General features: G+C 42.4%; 1 long non-coding RNA gene across 1 annotated transcript in view; it reads left to right on the top strand.

Moving 5' to 3' along the window:
- The first annotated feature begins 3,531 nt into the window (after positions 1–3,531).
- LOC132395805 (uncharacterized) overlaps positions 3,532–18,249 on the top strand; it is a 36,470-nt gene continuing 21,752 nt past the window's right edge. The window contains exon 1 of the long non-coding RNA XR_009512747.1: positions 3,532–3,833. This is a non-coding gene — a long non-coding RNA (uncharacterized LOC132395805). The remainder of the gene's footprint in view (positions 3,834–18,249) is intronic.

Below are 18,249 nucleotides of genomic sequence, written 5' to 3'. Positions count from 1 at the left end.
CTGATTTTCCCAACCCTTTGCGTATTGATATCCCCTGATACAATTGTGATGTTAACATAATTATATGCCTTTGCCCATTCAGTACTGTGAATTAATTTAAAGTCAGTGCCATAACATAATAAAGTTTTTATCTGAAAACTATTAACCCCCGAAGATTTAACTAAAGACTGCATTTGATTTCTTTTGGCCATATCTGATTCACACTGAAATAGTATGTGTTTAACAGTGTCATAATGACAAAATGTACACGACACAGAATGAAGCTTTCCAATTAGATACAAGGCATTATTAAGCATAGTGTGGGCAATTCTAAGTTGTGTCAATATAATTCCTTCCTCTCTTGTTTTAAGCCCTTCTACAATCTCAACAGGTTTATATATTCTGTAAATGTGTCTGTCCTTATGTCCATTATCTTACAAGTTTTGCCATAAGTCCCTAAATCTTAACCCTACCAACCCCTTAGTTTCTGATTTGCAAAGGGGTTGCAAATCTATATCCACAGTTGAATTTTTAACAGGTCTTGTTGCTAAACAGTCAAGCCTATCATTTCCCTGAACTGTGCAATGTGCAGGGCCCATAAGGTACAGACATATCAACCGAACTTTGTATATGAAATACTCTTTGATAAGTTTCTAACAGTCAATCTGACCTACTGCAAGAATGACCTGTTTTAAGTCTTATCAAAGATACAAGAAGCACTGTAGCCAGCAAGAAAGAATGACTCTGTCAAATATCTGATGAGAGGCACCCTCTGCAATGGTCATACATCCAGCCGCCTAAATTCAAGGAAGATCTTCATGAACGGTGTTGTTCCATTACAATCAACCCCATCTGAAGCCCGCATCGCCTTGTGCAAAGACCAGCTTGCCAACCTCAAACAACCCTAACAATGGAAATTCCACTGGATGAAAGCCTTCCCACAGCATCTCATTGCAACTGGGAAACCTGGAAGTGCCTTATCAGACTTGGGACTGGTGCAGGTCGTTCAAAGGTGAAACTGAGCAAATGGGGATATACAACCAGCCCAACAACTTGTGAATGTGGAACTGAGCCACAAACTCTGCAACATCTCCTGCAATGTCCATCACTGGAGGAACCCTGTACTGTTGCAGAGCTTGCTAAATTCAACAACAAGGTGCAAAAAATGTGTCCAGTTCTGGCTGGACCACGTATAGACTGTCTGTAGACACGATAAGAAGAAGGCGGCTCATCGAAACCAAAAAAGAACTCTGAACAAATTACAGGTTTGCAAGGACCAATTTGCTCCACACACTGTAACCCTAAAATGATGGCAAAGAATTCTGCTTCATAATACCCATAAATGACTGGTAAGTGATTTCTTCTTCATTGCCTGCAATTCAGGCACACACAAAAAGAAAAGAACCACACCAACGTTCCCAGTTAAATTATGTTTTAATCCATCTGTAAAAATGGTTACCGTATCAAAATAACTTTCATTAATATACTCATGACTCTCAGGCAGAACAGAATCCAGTTGTGTAACCTAAAATTAACTAAAGTCTTTGGAAAAAAAGAAGTGGGGTTACCACAAACAGTGGGACATATAGTATCATCAAATACACCCATGTTCCCAGCATGATACGAGCCCAGCCACCTAAAACTAAAAACACTCTTCTTGAGGTGTTCCCAACTGTCCTCGAGCACAAGATGATAATTTCTTTGCCCCCTCAAATTAATACAATTTGTTAACATCATCTTCAACCTTTTTCCCTGTAAGGGCATTTCAACCAGTAAAGCCAAAACAGGGGATGAACTTACTGTACCACAATACAATCTGAAAGCCTGTGCTTGTATCACACACAAAGATTTTAAAGTGGAACATGAAACTGATCTGGAAGCCACACAGAATCAAGAACAGATTGAATTTAACAAATATAAATGGTCAACAAAGATTTTCATGTTGCATTCCAAGAATACCCACACAGATGCCTGAGGATATTTAATGCTCCTTTACATTCATCAATTATTTTACTGATGTGGTACTTCCATGTCAGCTTGTTATCCATCCAGTTGCTTGGAAATCTTACCACTGACATATTTTCAGGAGTTTGACCATATAATTTCAAATCAAGTACAGGTCTATTTATTATATTAGTAAAACACATAACGTGTTTTAGCGACTGAAAACTTAAATTTTTTTTGTCTATTTGCCCACTGTTTGACATATTGTAAATTTTATCTTATTTACAGTAAAATTAAAATACTACCTCTAATCTAGAAAGCTACATTATCTGCATATAGCGATTTACACACCAGAGTACCCATCTCAGAGAAAATGTCATTAATCATAATATTAAATAATGAAGGACTACAAATAGTGACTTGTGGTGTCCCATTCTCTCTCATAGAAAAACATAATGTGCCCATCCGTACCTGCACAAACCATCCAAATAAAAAGACTCAGATAAATTATGCAATATCCCCTCACTCCTAATTTCCAAAATTTAATCTAAAGTCCTTCTTTCCATAACATATCATATGCATTTACACTATTAAAAATACTGCTATTTCATCATTATTTAACTGTGCTTTCCTGTAATCATCTTCCAAACCTAAAACTGAATCCAATGTCATTCTACCCTTCCGAAATTCACTCTAATAAAACATTATATCACCTCTCTTTCCAAAATATAACTCAAAACGCTCAATTATCATGCATTCCACTGGTTTACATAAATGTAGGCCCATAACTAGAAGGATCAGACGGGGATCTCCCAGGTTTCAGAACAGACACTACTGCTGCCAAATTCTATGAGGGATGAAGATAGCCTAATCTCCAAGCACCAATCAAATATTTAATATTTTCACGAGAGAGTATGACAATTACATATATCACCCTTTCCTGTAGATGTCTGACCTGCATTTTAAATTCCTTCAAAGAAAACTACATCAATGATATTATCATTGACGTGTGCTGACTTCCAACATATCAGGGTATTCACTGAAAAACATATCCCTACATTGTTTAATTTCTTCACTTAAATTATCTTGATTATGAATCGCAGCACATGACCCAGCCAGCAACACAACCATCCCTGTTTCAGTAACAATCATTTTGCCCTCATTAATCAATACTGAAATATTACGATCATTTCAAATACTCCCCATTTTCTAAATCATACCCCAAATATCTCCATGTTATATATCCCTTCAAATTTAATCTCAATATGGCCTACAGTCAATCACAGCCTTCCTCACCACGACCTGTGCCCTTTTATTCTTAATAATGTCACTCGGAGACTGATGCATCATCACATAAAAACTTACATTTCTCCCAATTTCCTTTTCCAAAAACTCCACCTCCAACAAGCGGCTTCCTGACCCCGATATAAATCCAAACTGAAACTTATAAAGACAGGAAAGCTGACTGACATTCACATTAACTAATCACCGTGTGAGTTCTCTCTTGACCGACAAGCACTAGAGCCAATGACAGCGGGGGTCATTGTTGGGTCTGAGCTACGATTGGCTGGTGGAAATCAGCCTCATGTTCAGCCCCTCCTCTTCCGCTCCATGGCCAAGGAGGATTTCAGCGAGTTGCCAGCCTTGGCGCCTACAAGGACTGGCGTGGATCTCCTTGGATGCCTCAGTGAGTCCATTCCGGCGATGTCTGTGTCGGTTGAGGAACAATGTTTTTGCAGGGAGCGAGCAAGGAGGGAGGCCATATGACTACAACTCCCAGAACGCCCTGCTGATGACACAAAAGTTGGGAGTGTTGTGAAGAGTCTGGAGGGTTGCCAGAGATTACAGCGGGAAATCTCTGACAGGGATGCAGAACTGGGCTGAGAAGTGGCAGATGGAGTTCAACCCAGGTAAGTGTGAAGTGGCTCATTTCGACAGGTCAATTTTGAACACAGAATATAATATTAATGGTAAGGCTCTTGGGCAGCGTGGAGGGTCAGAGAGATCTTGGTGTCTGTGTCCATACGACACTCAAAGCTGCTGCGCAGGTTGGCAGCTTTGTTAAGAATGCATCTGGTGTGATGGCCTTCATCAACCATGGGATTTAATTCAAGAGCTGTGAGGTAATGTTGAAGCTATATTAGGACTTAGATAGTTCCCACTTGCAGTACAGTGTTCAATTCTGGTCATATCACTACAGGAAGGATGTGGATACGAAAGGGAGTGAAATGACGAACACTGGGGGACATAGTTTAAAGTTGCTTGGAAGTTGGTCCAAGAGGGATGTCAGGGGTAAGTGTTTCACACAGAGTGGATAGTGTGTGGAATGCGCTGCTAGCGACAGGTACAATTGGATATTGTAAGGGACTCTTAGATATGTACATGCTTAGAAAAATAGAGGTTACGATAGGGAAATCCTAGGCAGTTTCCAGAGTAGGTTACATGGTTGACCCAACATTGTGGGCCAAAGGGCCTGTAATGTGCTGTAGATTTCTATGTTCTATGTCAAAGTCAGGCAGAGGGATTAGTTTAAATGGACACCAGGACAGCTTGGAAAGGTGGGGCCGAAAGGCCTGTGTCAATGCCGTAAGGCGTTCTGTCCCAATCATCAACTCTATTCCCCTCGATAGATGCTGCCTGACTTGCCACAGTTCTTGAAAAGTTGCATTCAGCTTTACTTAGCATTCTATACAAAGGATAACTTCCACCCAGCCCTCAAATTCAGTTGATCCATCTCAGACACTTCTCTCCCCTTTCTTGATTGCTTGGTCTCAATCTCTGGAGACAGACTGCCCACTGACATCTTCTATAAACCCACTGACTCTCATAACTACCATGACTATCTCACAACTACCTCTTCCCACACTGCCAAATGCAAAAATGCTATTCCCTATTCCCAGCTCCTCCGTCTCCACCGCATCTGCTCCCAGGATGAGGCTTTCTGTTCCAGGACATCTCAAATGTCCTGTTTCTTTAATAATCGTGGTTTCCCTTCTGCCGTCGTCAATGATGCCCTCACCTGCATCTCCTCCATTTCCTGCACTTCAGCCCTCACCCCATCCTCCCGTCACCACAACAGGGACCGTGTTCCCCTTGTCCTCACCTACCACCCCACTGGCCTCCGGATCTAGCATATTATCCTCCGCAACTTGGGCCACCTTCAACAGGACCCCACCACTAAGCACATCTTTCCCTCTCTACCCCTCTCTGCTTTTTGCAGGGATCATTCCCTCTGTGACTGCCTGGTCCACACATCCCCCCCCCCCCCCCCCACAGATCTCCCACCTGATACTTATCCCTGCAAGCGTAAGTGCTACACCTGTCCCGACACTACTCTCTTACCACTATTCAGGGCCCCAAACAGTCCTTCCAGGTGAGGCAACACTTCACTTGTGAGTCTATTGCATCTGGTGCTCCCGGTGTGGCCTCCTCTACATCGGCAAGACCCGACGCAGATTGGGGGATTGCTTCGTCGAGCACTTCCGCTCCGTCCACCACAACAGATGGGATCTCCTGGTTGCCACCCACTTCAACTCTGCTTCACATTCCCGTTCGGATATGTCCATACATGGCCTCCTGTACTGCCATGATGAGGCCAAACTCAGGGTGGAGGAGCAACACCTCATCTACTGTCTGGGTAGTCTCTAGCCCCTTGGCATGAATATTGAATACTCCAACTTCCTGTAATTCCTTCCCTCTCCCTTCCCCATCCCAGTTTCTCACTGATTTTTCTCCTGGCACCTACCAGCCTTCTCCTTCCCACCCTCCCCGCACCTTCTTTATAGGGCCTCTGCCCCCTCCCTCTTCAGTCCTGACGAAGGTGTCTCGGCCCGAAACGTTGACTGCTCGTTTCCACGGATGCTGCCCAACTGCTGAGTTCCTCCAGCTTGTTTGTATGTGTTGCTTTTACCCCAGCATCTGCAGTGTACTTTGTGCTTACTATACAAAGGATGTTTTGTGTTGGAAGACTGCAAAGGAGATTCATCATGATTGAGGGGGCTTGTGTCCATAAAACCATAAGTCATAGGACCAGAATAAGGCCATTCAGCCCATTAAGTTTGCTGCCTTTCTGTGGTGGCTGATCCTGGATCAATCTCAATTCCATACACCTGACCTCTCGCCATATCCTTTGATGCCCTATCCGATCAGGAAACAATCAACTTCCGCCTTAAATATACCCACAGTCATGGCCTCTACTGCAGTCTGTGGCAGAGCATTCCACAGATCCAATGCTCTCTGGCTAATAAAAAACAAATCCGCCTTACCTCTGTTTGAAAAGGTGGCCCCTCATCTTTGTGGATGTGCCCTTTGGATCTTGATAGCCCCACCATCGGAAACAACCGCTCCACATCCACCTTATCTGGTCCTTTCAGCATTCAGCAGGTTTCAATGAGATCCCCTCTGCATTCTTCTGAATTCCAGGGTGTACATACTCAAAGTTGTCAAATGCTCCTAATTTGTTAACCCCTTCAGTTCCCAAATCATCTTTTGGAACCTCCTCTGGACTCTCTCCAGTGACAACACATCCTTTCTGAGATATGAGCCCCAAAACTGTTGACAATACTCCAAGTGTGACCTGACTAGTGTCTTATAAATGCTCAGCATTATCCCCTTGCTGTTATATACATGGGGCAACCTCGCATGGGACAGTATTGATCTACACAGGGATCTTGGAATCTGAGTTTACAACGCCAGATACTGGTTCCAGTGTCAGGCAGTTATGTTGCATCTGGAGAATTACATTCCAATATAGGAATAATGTGGAGGATTTGGATCGTGATTACAAAAGGCCGAACAGGATGCTGCCTGGTTAAGGAGCGATTGGACAATCTCGGGTAATTTTCTGTGGAGCGGCAGAGGCTGAGGGAGGTCTGACAGACATTTACAGGAATGTGAGAGGCACAGACAGAGTGGACAGCCGGGATTTTTTTTTGTCCAAGGAGGAAATGTCCAGTGCCAGAGGGCATGCACTTCAGGAGAAAGTGGGAACACTGCCTCATTGGTCCTTTTTGCACTAATTATGTATTTTGTAATTTAGTGTAATTTTGTATCTTTTCTCTGCACAGCTGCTGATTTAAAAAAAACAGTTACACAAGACAATGATGTTAAAAACCTGACTCAGAATGTTTAAAGGAGATTTGCATCTCAAGTCTTGTTTTTCATACCCATAGTGGTGGGTGTCTGGAGTGAATGCCAAAGGTGGTGGTGGAGACAGATACGATAGAGCTTATTAGATACCACGTGAATGCGAGAAGAATGGAGGGATGTGTGCTGTGGCGACCACTTGTGCCACAGAATATTCCATGACTGTCACCTTGTAATATCTCTACGTGGATTTCTGAATACAACTCGACGGTTGAGATATTCTGTGACTGTTACTTCATTTTCCCACGTGGAACCTGTGGTATTCTTTGTGATCGCCCCCTCATTGCATTTTAACATGGATTTACCAGTTTCCTTCCCACCTATTCCCTGGATAGCTGAAACTTTCAACTTGCCATCTTAAAACTTTAAGAATTGATCCTAAGCTTGACAGTTTGGGAGCCACAAACGCATAAGACTGTTAACTTCAGTTTAGAAGAGTAGTTTTGTTTAATTTTCTATATTTTGAGTAGATACTAGTAACTATAGTGGTTTAACATTAAACCCTGACTCAGTTTGTGGTCTATTGCAGCTGGTACGTAACAAATAGAACTGTCTGACACTGGAACCATGATCTGGGAGTTATGAACTCAGATTCCAGGATCCCTCTGTACATCAACACAGTCTAATCTCACCCTATGAATATAAGAGCAAAGAGATAATGCTGAGCCTTTATAAGACACCAGTCAGGCCACACTTTGTGTGAACAGTTTTGGGGCCTCATATCCCAGAAAGGACGTGTTGTCATTGGAGAGAGTCCAAAGGAGGTTCAGAAGGATGGCTTTGCGAATGAAGGGGTTAACATATGAGGAGCATTTGGCAACTTTGAGTATGTACACCCTGGAATTCAGAAGAATGCAGAGGGGATCTCATTGAAACCTGCTGAATGTTGAAAGGACCAGATTAGGTGGATGTGGAGCGGTTGTTTCCAATGGTGGGGCGATCAAGAACCCCACGATGGTGCAGCCACGAAGTTGATGGGCCAGCTTTTCTTTTTCTTTAATTTTATTTTTATTTGGATAAGGTATCAGCAAGTATTACACGAACATTTTACATATAAAACATTTTCCATTTTTATATATGTGTAAACCTATATATATTTATACATTCTCAAATATACTCTGAGAAGATATTTTAAAAAATAATTTAAAAATGGAGAAAAGGTGGGCATAACAAAATAAGTAACATAGTGGGAATTTAAAAAAATATATAATTAGGCACTTAAATAGATATTTACGTGCAGTTGTAATTCCACACTATTAAATAACAGTAATAGTTGTTAAAAATAGTAATAATAGTGGTTGAATAATAATTACAATGTATCTCTTCTGGTCCATTTCTTTCTAGTCCAAAATATCGTGTATAACCCTATGTAACTTCCATCGTAGGTGTTTGTATCCTAACACGTTCATGTTTGCTCCTACCCACAGACATAATTATCCAATCCCTGTGTAGTTACTTACTTCATTTTATCATTTTTTTCCTCAAATTCTTTTCTTTACTTGTGCTAATTCCACATTTTCCAGAAATAGAACACTGAACATTCAAACCAAGGGATCTTACGTTAACACTATTACTACATTGATGAGGAAAGCAGAATGAACCATTAGAAGAGTCATCTAAAGTCTGCTCACATTGGGGTTATAAATTCGATCCACTTATTCCAAATTTGATAAAATTTTTAGAAACCTAGAAGCACAATACAGGCCCTTCGGCCCACGAAGTTATACATAACGTGTCCCTACCTTAGATATTACTAGGCTTACCTATAGCCTTTATTTTACTAAGTTTCATATACCTATCGAAAAGTCTCTTAAAAGACCCTGTCGTATCCGCCTCCACCAAAGCTGCCGGCAGCCCGTTCCACGCACTCACCACTCTCTGAATAAAAAACTTACCCCTGATATCTCCTCTGTACCTACTCCCCAGCACCTTAAACCTGTGTCCTCTTGTGGCAACCATTTCAGCCCTTGGAAGAAGCCTCTGACTATCTACATGATCAATGCCGCTCATCATCTCATACACCTCTATCAGGCTTTGAGCATCCTATGGACTCAGACCCGAAGATCCCTCTGATCCTGCACACTGCCAAGAGGCTTACCGTTAATACTATATTTTGCCATCATATTTGACCTACCAAAATATACCACTTCACACTTACCTGGCTTAACTTAACTCAATCTGCCACTTTTCAGCCCAGCTTTGCATCCTATCAATGTCCTGCTGTAACCTCTGACAGCCCTCCAGACTACACATAACACCTCCAAACTTTGTGTCATCAGCAGACTAACTAACCCATCCCTCCACTTCCACGTCATTTATAAAAATCATGAAAAGTAAGGGTCCCAGAACAGATCCCTGAGGCACTTCACTGGTGACTGACCTCCATGCAGAATATGACCCATCTGCAACCACACCTTGCCTTCGGTGGGCAAGCCAGTTCTGGATCCACAAAACAATGTCCCCTTGGATCCCATGCCTCCTTACTTTCTCAATATGCCTTGCATCGGGCACCTTATCAAATGCCTTACTGAAATACATATACACTACATCTACTCCTTTTCCTTCATCAATGTGTTTAGTCACATCCTCAGAAAATTCAATTAGGCTCGTAAAGCATGACCTGCCCTTGACAAAGCCATACTGACTACTCCTAATCATATTATACCTCTCCAAATGTTTATAATTCCAGCCTCTCAGGATTTTCTCCATCAATTTACCATCCATTGAGCTAAGACTCACTGGTCTAGAATTTCCTGGGTTATCTCAACTCCCTTTCTTGAATAAAGAATCTACAACCCTCCAATGCTCCGGAGCCTCTCCCGTCCTCATTGATGATACAAAGATCATCACCAGAGACTCAGCAATCTCCTCCCTTGCCTCCCACAGTAGCTTGGGGTACATTTTGTCTAGTCCCGGCGACTTATCCAACTTGATGCTTTGCAAAATTTCCAGCACATCCTCCTTCTTAATATTTACATGCTCAAGCTTTTAAGTCTGCTGCAAGTCATCACTACAATCACCAAGATCCCTTTCCATCGTGAATATTGAAGTATTCATTAAGTTTCTCTGCTATTTCCTCTGGTTCCATACACACTTTCCCATTGTCAGACTTGATAGGTCCTATTTTTGCACGTCTTATCCTCTTGCTCTTCACATACTTGTAGAATGCCTTGGGGTTTTCCTTAATTCTGCCCGCCAAGGCCTTCTCATGCCCCTTCTGGCTCTCCTAATTTCCTTAAGCTCCTTCTAAGAAGCCTTATAATCTTCTAGATCTCTAACATTACCTAGCACTCTGGACCTTTTGTAAGCTTTTCTTTTCTTCTTGACTAGATTTATTACAGCCTTTGTACACCACGGTATCCTACCATAACTTCCCTGTTGGAACATACCTCTGCAGAAATCCACACAAAGATCCCCTGAACATTTGCCACATTTCTTGTGTACTTTTCCCTGAGAAAATCTGTTTACAATTTAAGCCTCTAATTTTCTGCCTCATAGCCTCCTAATTCCCCTTACTCCAATTAAACGCTTTTCTAACTTGCCTGTTCCTATCTCTCTCCAATGCTATTGTAAAGGAGGTAGAATTATGATCAGTATCTCCAAAATGCTCTCCCACTGAGAAATCTGACACCTGACCAGGTGCATTTACCAATACCAAATCAAGTACAGTCTCTCTTCTTCTAGGCTTATCTACATATTGTGTCAAGAAACCTTCCTGAACACACCTAACAAACTCCACCCCATCTAAACCCCTTTCTCTAAGGAGATGCCAGTCGATATTTGGGAAATTAAAATCTGCCATTACAACTCTGCTACCTTTCCACCTTTTCATTATACCTTTCCAGGATCTGTTTCCCCATCTGCTCCTCAATATCCCTGTTACTATTGGGCAGCCTATAAAAAACACCCAGTAAAGTTAATGCCCACTTCCTGTTCCTAATCTCCACCCACAGAGATGCCGTAGCATAGACAATTCCCCCCACCTCTTTTGCCTCCCTCCCTGTCCTTCCTGAAACATCTAAAACCCGGCACTTGATGTAACCATTCCTGTCCCTGAATCATTCAAATCTCTGTAATGGCCACCACATCATATCTCCAAGTACTGATCCACGTTCTAAGCTCATCTGCTTTGTTCACAACACTCCTTGCGTTAAAATAGATACATCTGAAACCGGTCTGAGCGCATCCCTTCTCTATCACCTGCTTATCCTCCCTCTCGCACTGTCTACAAGTTCTCTCTATTTGTGAGCTAACCTCCTCTTCCCCAGTCTCTTCAGTTCAGTTCCCACCCCCCAACAATTCTAGTTTAAACTCTCCCAAGTAGCCTTAGCAAACCTCCCTGCCAGAATATTGATCCCCCTGGGATTCAAGTGCAACCAGTCTTTTTTGTACAGGTAACACCTGCCCCAAAAGAGGTCCCAATGATCCAGAAATCTGAATCCCTGCCCCCTGTTCCAGTCCCTCAGCCACGCATTTATCCTCACGAGGCAGAGGCAGTAATCTCGAGATTACTACCTTTGTGGTCCTGCTTCTCAACTTCCATCCTAACTCCCTGTAGCTTTTTTTTCAGGACCTCTTCCCTTTTCCTACATATGTCATTGGTACCAATATGTACCACAATCTCTGGCTGTTCTCCCTCCCACTGCAGGATATCTTGGACGTGATCCGAAACATACCGCACCCTGGCACCAGGGAGGCCAACTACCATCTGAGTTTCTTACCTGAGTCCACAGAATTGCCTGTCAGACACCCCAACTATAGAGTCCCCTATCACTACTGCCTTCCTCTTCTGAGCCACAGGGTCAGACTCTGTGCCAGAGGCACAGCCACTGTCGCTTCCCCCTTGTAGGCTGTCCCCCCCCCCAACCGTACTCAAACAGGAGTACTTACTGTCAAGGGATACAGCCACAGGGATACTCTCTAGTACCAGGTCCTTCCCCTTCCCTCTCCTGACTGTGTCTGTCTCCCTTGGCACTGGTGTGACCACCTGCCTCTATAACTCCTTTCTTTCACCTCCTCACTCTCCTTGACCAGGCGAAGGTCATCGAGCTGCATCTTCAGTTCCCTAACTCAGTCCCTCAGGAGCTGTAGCTCGACACACATGGTGCAGATATGGCTGTTTCGGAGGCTGGGGGACTCCAGGACACCCCACATCTGACGCCGCGCACAGAAAACTAGCCTCACATACATATTTCCTACCTCACCTCATCCCGTTACCACCTAAGCCCTAGAGCCAAAGCCCTATCACTCTTCTGCCTCTCACCCCACTGCCCACTGGATAAGGCAGTCTTCTTTTTAAACTTTTTGCGCCCTACTGGCTGACATCACGTGCCTGCGCAGTCTTGCCTCTCTTTAACCTGAGTAGTAAAAAACAGCCTACTTTCCGAAACATCAGCCATTCACTCGCAGCCTTCTTGCTCTGAAGATAGCCTTCTTCCTGAATTCTCAGAGAGTAAGTCATCTGTTCAATTTTAAATATTTCCGAAATAATTTCATGCCAAACTTCTAATGTAGTTGATGCACCATCAATAACTCTAGGAGACTGGAAGTGAATGATAGGCTTTTATTAGCAGTGAAAAGGGAGCACGACCATGTCGAAGACTGAGGGAGGAGCAGTGCCCCAATCGCCTTTATACAGGGGTCTATGGGAGGAGCCACAGGAGCAGTCAGCAGAGCGGTGTGTCCAGACAGGTATACATAGTTTACCACAGTAGTTGATGTTGGATTTTGCACATTCTGGTGATTGATTTCTTACTTGTCACTAAAAGGGCCTGCAGCCGCTTTATATCTTTCTTCTGTTCCAACAACAATACATGCCCCAAGAGTCTCCAAGTTCAGAGGTATCTGAATCTCAAATACCATAACTAATGTTCTGTGAACACCTTCCCAGTATGAACTTAATTTAGGGCAATCCCAAGTAATATGGAAATGATTTGCCTCCTTGGAGCTACACGTTTGTGTCTTCAAATTTTTCCTGCATATGGGGTCTTGAAGTACCTTATATTTTTCCAGCAATGTTCTCTCCAAACCAAACAGTTAGTTGAAGACCACTGAAAGCTGCATAATTTCCCTGAAGCCTTCTCTGAAAGTACCAACCCTGCTTCTTTCTCCCACTTCTCTTTAATATATAATGTGTTTTCATTTTTGGCATGAAAGAGGGTATTATATAACCGAGAAATTGATTTATTTGGTATTGACCTGTAAGCTGATTTCAGAATCTTGAAAAATTCTATTTCTGTTTTTGGTAAGTCTGTATATCTACAATTCTGGTTAAAGTAGTGTTGTACTTGAAGGTACCTAAAAAAAAAAGTCAACATGTTCTCGGTTGTGTTTCTCTTGCAGGGATCGAAAACTTTGTAATTCACTTTTATGTGTGAATGAGAGATAGGTTGTAAGACCTTTCTTTATCCATTGTTCAAATCTTTTATCTCCTCAGCTGGGAAGGAATTCGGTATCATTAGCACACCATCTGAAAAGTTTTAACATGTTGTAGATTCCACATGAACTAACCACCTTCTGCCATACTTTTAGTGTGAAATTTATCCAGCTGTTTTTAATCTTTAATTTTTAATCTTTTCCAGTTGGACTTTATCCGCAATTAAGGCCTGTAGAGAAAAACTGTCAATCAATCCAAATTCTATTTCCTTTCATCTAGCCTTGTATTCCCCATTGCACCAATATAACTGTGAAGCATGAAAATAGTTTCTCAAGCAAGGAAGTGCCATACCTCCTCCTTCCTTTCCTAACTGTAAGGTGTTAAATTGGATGCTAGGTTTCTTTCCTTGCCAGATGAAGCGGGAAATCCATTTGTCCCATTCCATGAATTGATTATCGTCTACCTCCACAGGTAAAATCCAGAAAAAAGTAAAGTAACCGAGGGAGAATATTCATTTTTATGGTATTTATCCTTGAATTTAGACTTAAAAAGGGGATAATTCCATCTATGTATATCTGCTTTTATCTGTGAAATTAATGGCCCATAATTTACCTGTGACAACGTTAAAGATCTTTTGGCAGGGTTATTCCTAAATATTTTAATGATTTAGCATCCCACTTAAGATCATATGTATCCTGCAGCTTTTTTTGGATGCTGTGTAATTTAGAGGCATAATCTGCGTTTATTTCATATTAATTTTGTAACCTGATATTTTCCTGAACTCATTCAACAGTGTAAACAATGATTTTTTGGGTTCACTCAAATAGACTAAGACATCATCTGCGAATAGCGCCACCTTCTGTTCAATCACCTGCCACCTTGATAATTTTTGCAATGTCGCTCTGTCTTATTAGTTGGGCAAGAGGTTCAATGTATAATGCAAAGAGGAGAGGTGAAATTGGGCCGTCTAGTTCCTCTCTCTGAAATAAAAGAGTCAGAGAGGTCGCTGTTTATCTTAATTCGAGCTGTAGGGCTGTCATATAAAGTCTGGATTACTTTATAAACTTTTCTTGAAAGCCAAATCTTCCTAACATCTTCCTACCCATCTAACTGAATCAAAAGCTTTCTCATCATTTAATTCCACTACCTTTGTTTCTGTCCCGTTCTTAGTAACCTGATCTAATATGTGTAATGTTCTCCTTATGTTGTCCTGAGTTTGTCTTTGCTGGATGAATCCAGTCTGGTCGAAGTGGATGAGGCCAGGTAGAAGGTTTTCCAATCTACGAGCTAATATAGATGTAAATAATTTGTAATCCAAACTAAGGACACTGACTGGCCAGTAATTACCACACTCTAGTTTATCCTTACCCTCCTTGGGAATAACTGAGGTAATCACCTCTCTCCAGGATGGTGGAATTTCTCCTCTTTGTAAGATCCAATTAGAAGTGTTGAGTAATAATGGAGCTAGCTGTGACTTCAGCGATTTGTACCACTCTGAGGTAAACCCATCAGAGCCTGGAGACTTTAATCTAGAGATGGCCACGTTCAGGTCTTTGGCAGTTCCTGGTTCTAATAATCATTCATTTTGTAAATCTGTGAGCTTGGGTAGTTCTAATGAATTCAGGAAAGTGTCTATTTGGGACCCATTGAAGGCCCGGGTTTGAGAGTACAGCTATTAAAATCCCTTCTGTAGATTACTTCCCCTTGAGAGCTGGCCAATAAGTCAAAAATGTGTCTATAGAATGATCTGATGGAGCATAAACATTCAGCAATGTTATTTCAGTCCCTTCTATTCTTCCTGTAATCTTTACAAATTATCCATCCTTGTCCTTAATCTCTGAAACATGTTCATAGTTAAGAACACTTGATATTAAAGTAGCTACTCCTCTCTTGTGGCTCAGTCTTTTTAATTTTAGATAATAGACAGTAGGTGCAGGAGTAGGCCATTCAGCCCTTCTAACCAGCACCGCCATTCACTGTGATCATGGCTGATCATGCGCAATCAGTACCCCGTTCCTGCCCTCTCCCCATATCCCCTGTCCCTGCTATCTATAAGAGCTCTATCTAACTCTCTCTTGAATGCATCCAGAGACTTTACCTTCTGGGGTAGAGCATTCCACATATCCACCACTCTCTGGGTGAAAAAGTTTTTCTGCATCTCTGTTCTAAATGGCCTACCCCTTATTCTTAAACTGTGGCCTCTAGTTCTGGACTCACCCATCAGCAGGAACATGCTTCCTGCCTCCAGCGTGTCCAATCCCTTAATAATCTTATATGTTTCAATCAGATCCCCTCTCATCCTTCTAAATTCCAGTGCATACAAGCCCAGTCGCTCCAATCTTTCAACATATGACAGTCCTGCCATTCTGGGAATTAACCTTGTGAACCTACGCTGCACTCCCTCAATAGCAAGAATGTCCTTCCTTAAATTTGGAGTCCAAAACTGCATACAATACTCCAGATGGGGTCTCACCAGGCCCCTGTACAGCTGCAGAAGGACCTCTTTACTCCTATACTCAATTCGTCTTGTTATAAAGGCCAGCATGCCATTAGCTTTCTTCACTGCATGCTTGCTTTCATTGACTGATATACAGGAACACCTAGATCTCGTTGTACTTCCCCTTTAAGCTGCATCTGCCATACATTTGCCCACTCACCCAACCTGTTCAAGTCACCCTGCATTCTCATAACATCCTCCTGACATTTCACACTGTCACCCAGCTTTGTGTCATCTGCAAATATGCTAATGTTACTTTTAATCCCTTCATCTAAATCATTAATGTATATTGTAAACAGCTGTGATCCCAGCACCGAACCTTGCGGTACCCCACTGGTTACAGCCTGCCATTCTGAAAGGGACCTGTTAATCACTACTCTGTTTCCTGTCAGCCAGCCAATTTTCAATCCATGTTAGTACTTTGCCCCTAATACCATGTGCCCTAATTTTGCCCACTGATTTCCTATGTGGGACTTTATCAAAAGCTTTCTGGAAGTCCAGGTACACTACATCCACTGGCCTCCCTTGTCCATTTTCATAGTTACATCCTCAAAAACCTCCAGAAGATTAGTCAAGCATGATTTTCCCTTCGTAAATCCATGCTGACTCGGACTGATCCTTCTACTGCTATCCAAATGTGTAGTAATTTCCTCTTTTATAATTGACTCCAGCATCTTTCCCACCACTGATGTCAGGCTAACCAGTCTATAATTCCCTGTTTTCTCTCTCCCTCCTTTCTTGAAAAGTGGGACAACATTAGCCACCCTCCAATCATCAGGAACTGTTCTTGAATCTATAGAACATTGGAAAATGATTACCAAAGCGTCCACAATTTCTAGAGCCACCTCTTATAAGTACCCTAGGATGCAGACCATCAGGTCCCGGGAACTTATCAGCCTTCAGACTCAAGTCACCAAGCAGACTGTTTACTCATCATTCAACTTACACCCTACATCCAGACTGCTGTTTGGGGGTCTGTAGATAACTCCCTTTAGGGTCTTTCTACCCTTAGAATTTCTCAGTTCTATCCATACTGACTCTACATCCCCTGATTCTAAGTCCCACCTCGCAAGGGACTGAATATCATTCCTCACCAACAGAGCCACCCCACCCTCTCTGTCAGTCAGTCTGTTCTTTCAATAAGATGTATATCCTTGAATATTCATTTCCCAGTCCCTGTCCGCATGAAGCCATGTCTCTGTTATTCCCACAACATCGTACTTGCCAATTTCCAACTTTGCCACAAGCTCATCTACTTTCTTCCTTATACTTTGTGCATTCATATAATACTTTTAATTTGTTACTCCCCTCTCCTTTCATATCAATTCCTATTTCACTTGGCCATACTGTATGATATCTTCTTGATATCCATTCTACTCCATTGATTCTGTTGTCCTTTTTAACTTTTCTTATTTTCACTTTCCCTTTAACTCAATCCTTATATTTCCATTTCATCCCCTCCCCCCCACTACTTAGTTTAAACACATCCGTGTTGCAGTGACAAACCTGTCCGCCAGAATGCTGGTCCCCCGCCAATTAAGGTGCAACCCGTCCCTTTTGTACAATTCATCCCTACCCCAAAACAGATCCCAGTGGTCCAATAATTATGCATGTTTGGATTGGCTCATGTGCATTTCCTGAAGGAAAGCTCTTTTTTTTCAATTTAGACATAATCTTATTTCTCTTAATTGGATTCAAAACCCCATTAACATCATAGGAAATTATTTTTACCAGTTCAATGTGCATTTTTCTCTAGTAGAAAACATTCTCCTTTTCTAAACAAATAGTAAGCAATCCCTTCTCAACAGTATACCAAAACACAAAACCAAACCCTGGGCATTTTTGAATGTAGAACATTTGAAAAATTTCCCCGACTCCCAACAGTGAGGCCTGAGCACCGACCTGCCTCAGTTCAGAGGGATTCGCCCTGTTAGAGGCCCTCCCTCCGCAGTGTGAACAGTCATAGATAACCTCTATCTCCAGCCCGTGTTAGAGGCCCTCCCTCCGCAGTGTGAACAGTCAGAGATAACCTCTATGTTCACCCTGTTAGAGGCCCTCCCTCCTCAGTGTGAACAGAGATAACCTCTATGTTCGCCCTGTTAGAGGCCCTCCCTCCACAGTGTGAACAGTCATAGATAACCTCTATCTCCAGCCCGTGTTAGAGGCCCTCCCTCCACAGTGTGAACAGTCAGAGATAACCTCTAACTCCAGCCAGTGTTAGAGGCCCTCCCTCCGCAGTGTGAACAGTCAGAGAGAATTCTCTCCTTTTTATGTCTCGACCATATTGCTATCATTCAAGTTGTTCCAT

This window comes from Hypanus sabinus, chromosome 6 (genome assembly GCF_030144855.1).
Source record: "Hypanus sabinus isolate sHypSab1 chromosome 6, sHypSab1.hap1, whole genome shotgun sequence".
NCBI classification, from domain to species: Eukaryota; Metazoa; Chordata; class Chondrichthyes; order Myliobatiformes; family Dasyatidae; genus Hypanus; species Hypanus sabinus.
Note: the sequence above shows the minus strand (reverse complement) of the source record. Positions and strands in the feature narration are given on the sequence as shown.